Genomic DNA, 6,276 nt, shown 5'->3' with positions numbered 1-6,276 from the left:
GCCTGTCCTGGAACTAGCTCTTGTAGACCAGGCTGGTCTCGAACTCACAAAGATCCGCCTGCCTTTGCCTCCCGAGTGCTGGGATTAAAGGAATGCTCCACCACCGCCGGCCCCGGCAAATTATTTTATGCATTAATAGTATCACTGTGGCCGGGCGATGGTGGCACACGCCTATAATCCCAGCACTCGGGAGGCAGAGGCAGGCGGATCTCTGTGAGTTCGAGCCCAGCCTGGTCTACAGAGCTAGTTCTAGGACAAGCCACAGAGAAACCCTGTCTCGAAAAACCAAAAAAAATAAAAATAATATTACTGTGTGTGTGGTGTGAGAATAAGGGCATGCCCAGCCATGGTGTGTGTGCATCAGAAGAGAACTTTGAGGAGCCAGTTCTCTCTGTCCACTATGGGTCTGGGGACTGAACTCAGGTGGTCTAACTTGGTGGCAAGATCCTCTAACTACTGAGCCATCTCACCTGCCCAACCTGTGTGCCCCCACCCTAATTTTGGAGGTGTTGAAGAATCAAACCTGGGGCCTGGGGTGTACGAGGTGGGCCTCGTACCAAGCCACATTCCTGATGTATGGGGGAAATCTCAAACAGGGACTGAAGTCATTTCAAAGACTTGTACTAAAACTTTGGGATGAAGCCGGGCAATGGTGGCGCACGCCTTTAATCCCAGCACTCGGGAGGCAGAGGCAGGCGGATCTCTGTGAGTTCGAGACCAGCCTGGTCTACAGAGCTAGTTCTAGGACAAGCTCCAAAGCCACAGAGAAACCCTGTCTCGAAAAACCAAAAAACAAACAAACAAACAAAAAAAAAAAAACAAAAAACTTTGGGATGAAGACGAAATCAGAGGCTACAAATTAAAAAAAATAGGCTGGACCATGGCAACACACCCAGTTGAGCAGGGGACCCTCCAGGAGGACCAGGCCATCTGGAAAGTTCCCTGTGTGGTTTGTGTTAACAGAGCTGCATTGGTGCTGGAGGACAGCAGACCTTCCTGTAGAGTGCAGTGGGCACAGACGGGGAAGCGCCTTCTCTTTGATCAGTGTGTCCATGGCTTGGATGCTGTGACCTGAGGACCCTGAGCTTCTCCAGTTAAAACCCTCCCTGCAGGGGTTTGGTGGCTCAGGCCCTGGGTGAGGCCTGGGCTGCAGAGAAAAGAACCACACAAAACTCCGTGTAAAAATGAAGATTGTGCCACTTTCAAGGACAGTCCTGGAGCTGGAGAGATTGCTCAGGGTAAAGAGTGCTCACTGCTTTCCCAGAGGACCTGGGTTAGGACCAGCTCACACACCTGCAACTGCAGTCTCTCGGGACTGAGAGGTTGGTATAGGGTGCCCTCTTCTGGCCGCCGGGAGCACTGCATCGACATGGTGCAGGGACATAAAGCTGGCAAAACACACATACACATACAACCTCTCAATATTTTTTTAAAATATTTATTTATTTATTATGTATACAATATTCTGTCTGTGTGTGTGCCCGCAGGCCAGAAGAGGGCATCAAACCTCATTACAGATGGTTGTGAGCTACCATGTGGTTGCTGGGAATTGAACTCAGGACCTTTGGAAGAGCAGGCAATGCTCTTAACCTCTGAGCCATCTCTCCAGCCCCAGTAAAAATATTTTTAAAATAAAGAAAATAAATGGACGGAAATATGATTTCTCCAAAGAAAGAGCTCCATGAACAGTGTGGGGGATGTTACCCCTCCTAAATGACTATGGTCGCCTGCCCTAGATGGTCTTAGGGATTAATGGAGGAAGGGGAAATTGACACAGCGTCTGCTTCAGATGGGTCCAGATGCTGCTGATCTGTGAAGCATGTGTACCCGTTTATGTTGTTTGTTTTGTTTTATCTTCTTTTAGCCCAGGCTGGCCTTGAATTCTTGATCCTTCTGTCTTGTGTCAGCATCTCTGTTTTGTTAGTGTGTCTGTTTCTTACTGTCTCTGTGTCTCTGTCTCTGTCTCTGTCTCTCTCTGTGTGTGTGTGTGTAACAATGATTGGAGAGTGTGTGATGTTGAGTTAACTAACAATTGTGGGAGGAGCTGGAGGTGTAATTTTCCTCAGAAGTTGAGTTTCACAACTTGAGATCACAAGGACCCGTGCAAACCGCAAAACAGGATTCGGGACTGAAGGGAAAATCCCTCCCTGCTTCAGGATGAAGAGGGCTTAGGCTACACCTCCCTGCCTTCCCCAGCAATCAAAGTTCACAGTCCCTCAGGTGAGCAGGCGCCCGGACCAGCTCCCACTCTGTGTCCTGCTGCCCCTGGTGGTCATTAGCGGAATCGCGGCTTCCGAAGGTCCCCGGAGGGACAGCACAATGTTAAATGCCCATCAGTCTGAAGGCTGCAGAGTCCCATCTGGTGGCCCGGTTCAGGAGCCTTGGAGGCTGTCTGCGCCACACTGGAGAACCGGCTGTCTCCTACAAAGCCCCTCACGTCACAGAGTTAGTTTCTCTTTCCTTAGTTGCTGATATTGCCCGGGGTTTAACCGTGCGCGTTGAGTTCGTCCTAATTGAACGACACCTCAGCTTAGTTAGACGTAACCCGAAGAAAGGGTCCCGGTTTCTTTGAGAAATAACCAGTGGTCAGATAGCAGAGGCTGGCGGATCTCTGAGTTCCTGATCCACATAGCAAGTCCAGGACAGCCAGGGCTATAAGGTGAAACCAGAACACAGGGATCTCCAAGACTGACACCGGGGCAGGGCGGGGCAGCGGCGGTGGAGTAGATATTTAAGGCCTGGCAAGCTAGAAAGGACCATGAAGGATTCCCAGGGCTGGGTCTGGGGTGAGCCTGTGGCCCCCAACCTAGTGCTGTGCCGGGTGAGCCTCAAGGATCCTGGGAGCTGGAGCGAAACTGGAAAAGCTGGAACTGGGAACCAGGAAGGGGAAATGAGGGTGACTGGGCAAGCTCCATAAGGACAGCACTGACTCCGCCCACAGACATACGGTCCAATCAAGAGCGGCTTTCAGAGTCTTCCTCCTTCATCTCCCTTCTCTGGGCTGCAACAGCCAGATCCTTAGGTGAGGGCTCAGAGCGGCCGCTGACCAAGGACCTGAAAGTGAGTGGGGAGGAGGAAATGACGTCAAATTGTTATTTTTTTTCTGGATAGCTTCTTTCCCCCCACATTGTAAAAGGAACCTGGGGACTGATGTCAGCCTTGCCAGCTTCCTGCCACTGAACTTTCATTTTCTAGGTATGTGATGGGGGATGGGGGAGAGGTGTCCTAAATGGGTAGTGGTTTTGTTTTGTTTTTTTTGTCTTATAGGAGCAAACTGGTCCCTCTGATGGTGGTTGACGGTTGCATGACTGGGACAGACTGAGTGGCCACTGGCAGTAGCACCAGGATTTATCCTTACTGCTTATACTGGCTTTTGGGGACCTCTGCCCATTGAATGAATACCTTTCTCAGCCTAGATATAGTAGGGAGGCCCTTGGTGCCTTACCCTCTCTGATGGGTGGATAGGCGTGTGGAAAGGGGGTATGTAAAGGGGATGGGAGGAGGGGAGGGTGTGGAACCTTGGATTGGTATGTATAATGAAAAAATAGTTTGTTTTCTCTTTAAAAAAATAAAAAAAATGATGTTCGTTGTCAGCTTGCTATATATTGCTTTTATTGTGAAACTAGACACCAAAATACCAAATATATCAGTTAAAATGGGGTACAGATCTAAGCAGAAAATTCTCAACAGAAGAATCTCAATGGCTGAAAGACTCTTAAGGAACTGCTCAATATCCTTAGCCCTCAGGGAAATGCAAATCAAAATGACTCTGAGATCCCATCTTACACCAGACAGAATGGCTAAGATAAAAAACACCAATGATATCTTATGCTGGAGAGGATGTGGAGGAAGGGGAACACTCCTCCATTGCTGGTGGGAGTGCAAACTTGTCCAGCCACTCTGGAAATCAGTATGAAGTTCTTCAGAATATTGGAATCAACCTACCTCAAGACCCAGCAATACCGCTTCCTATGGAAGAGGGACATGGAAAAGACTGACCCTATATTGTCTTGGCAAAAGTGGTGCAATCAATTCTCCAATGTCCTGTTGTTTGTCCACAGTCTGGACCGGGTCCCGGGAGCAGGTGTTGCACTGTGCATCTTGCCTATTGGTCAGCGTCATCATAATCTAGGTGGAGACATCATGGTGTCCCATAATCTTCATTGGAGACCTTGAGTTACTGCTAGGATCTCGGAGTCTCTGTCTAATATAATAAGCTTTTTAATCATTATTTTAAATGCCATATTCTGCAGCTCTCTGAAGTATGGGGCCTGCCTAGGTATATCTGATTAGGCAAATATTGTTTCTAGTTACTTGTTTTAAGTTTGACTTTGAAAACATATACAAGGACCTAAATAAGGCTTATTTCTGTAATTAATTATATCAGTACCTTAAAGATGACTGACTTGTACTTCCCAACAGTCTACAGTGAGTTAGCAGCCTTCACAAGACTAGAACTCCACACTCTGTAATGATTTTGAACTGAAGCTAATCATTCCGAGGGTAAAAACAGAACAAGTTTGTATGAGTTGTTAATGCTGTCTCCTGTGGAGGTTTGGAAAAGGTCCCAGGGTGAGATGGGAGCAGGAGGGAGTCTAGGAGCCAGCACTGCCCTAGGGCAAACTGAGACTCAGGTCTACCTTCCTGCTGATCTATAGAACACGTCTTGGCAGGTGTGTACCAAGTTGCCCTGGGAAAGCTGCCCTGGGCTCTACATTTTTCCCCCTTCACAAGTACCGATGACAGGACGCAACCATGGGTCCTCTGGCCACTGGTTCAAGGGGTGATACTGGGACCTCAATACCATCAGGTGAACAGTATTGGCTCATTCTCAAACAAAAGCCATGAGTCTGTTGATAAGGCAGGGACCAAGAGCTGAAAATAAGGTGGTTTACCAAGGAGACCTGTTAAACAAGTTTTCACACCATCTAACTTTTGTGTGAGCGTTCTGTTCTCTATCATTAATCTGTTTTCTTTTTTTTTTTTTGTTTTGTTTTTGTTTTTCGAGACAGAGTTTCTCTGTGGTTTTGGAGCCTGTCCTGGAACTAGCTCTTGTAGACCAGGCTGGTCTCGAACTCACAGAGATCCGCCTGCCTCTGCCTCCCGAGTGCTGGGATTAAAGGCGTGCGCCACCACCGCCCAGCTATTAATCCGTTTTCTTAACAAGGCCATTGAATCTCTAATTACCCCAGAGTGATTGACATAGAAACAATATTCTTTTCCCCCAAAAAGAGGTCCAAACCTCTTAATATCAACACAAAATTTTAAGACTCAGTTTATCGAAACAGCTTAAACCCAACAAAGGTAGCAAAGATAAGACTAAACAAACTTTTTAAAAGCCTGAATAGACCTTGAACAAGGAAATACATTTTTAAACCATTAGTTAATATTTTTAATGCTTTGACATTTTAATAAAGTTTCCCATGTCACAGTGATCCCCCCACTACAGAATTTCTCGGCTGTCATTCCACAACTGCAGTTTTGCCTGTGTTGTGAATCTCAGTTCAAACATCTGACCTGCAGGTGGCCCCAGACTACCCCTGTCCAACCTCCGAAGGATTGAGAATCACAGGCTTGGGTGCTGTTGCAAGTCCTCTGTCAAACTGCTTAGGTCATTTGTCTTCTGCTTTTGGTGCTTATGGCTCTGACCCTAATTTTCAGCCTTTTTATTTTAAGTTCAAATATTAACAATATAAAACATTTTATAAACACAGATTTCCCACAGCCTTATAAAGTTATTTAAATTTTTCTTAAGAAAAATTAAAATTTCTTAAACATTTTCCTGCAATATCAAAAATAAAATACTTCTTTGGTCCCATCCTCAACAACACCTACCTAGCCTGTCTTTTAATCTCAGCCTGCTCCATTTCACTGTAACTGGTGCTTCTGGTGACTGTCACCTGGCACTGGCATTTCTAAAACTGTTAGGGTTCATTCTGCACATTCTTTGGGACTCTAGTCCTGCCATGCATGTGTAACCCTCAGCTGTTTCCTATGATCCCTTTAAGCCCTTATAACCATTATCCCTTGGTTGACTCTTAAATTAACAAAGTCTAGCTGGCAGAACAAGGTACATTTTTGTGTATAAAAATCTTAAGGTGCAACTTTAAGATTTTAAATTCTATATATGTAATTTTTTTTAATTTTAGTTTTTTTATTTTATTTATTTATTTATTTTTTGCTTTTTCGAGACAGGGTTTCTCTGCGGCTTTGGAGCCTGTCCTGGAACTAGCTCTGTAGACCAGGCTGGTCTCGAACTCACAGAGATCCGCCTGC

The sequence above is a fragment of the Microtus ochrogaster genome, unplaced genomic scaffold (genome assembly GCF_000317375.1).
Source record: "Microtus ochrogaster isolate Prairie Vole_2 unplaced genomic scaffold, MicOch1.0 UNK87, whole genome shotgun sequence".
Classification (NCBI taxonomy): Eukaryota; Metazoa; Chordata; class Mammalia; order Rodentia; family Cricetidae; genus Microtus; species Microtus ochrogaster.
Note: the sequence above shows the minus strand (reverse complement) of the source record.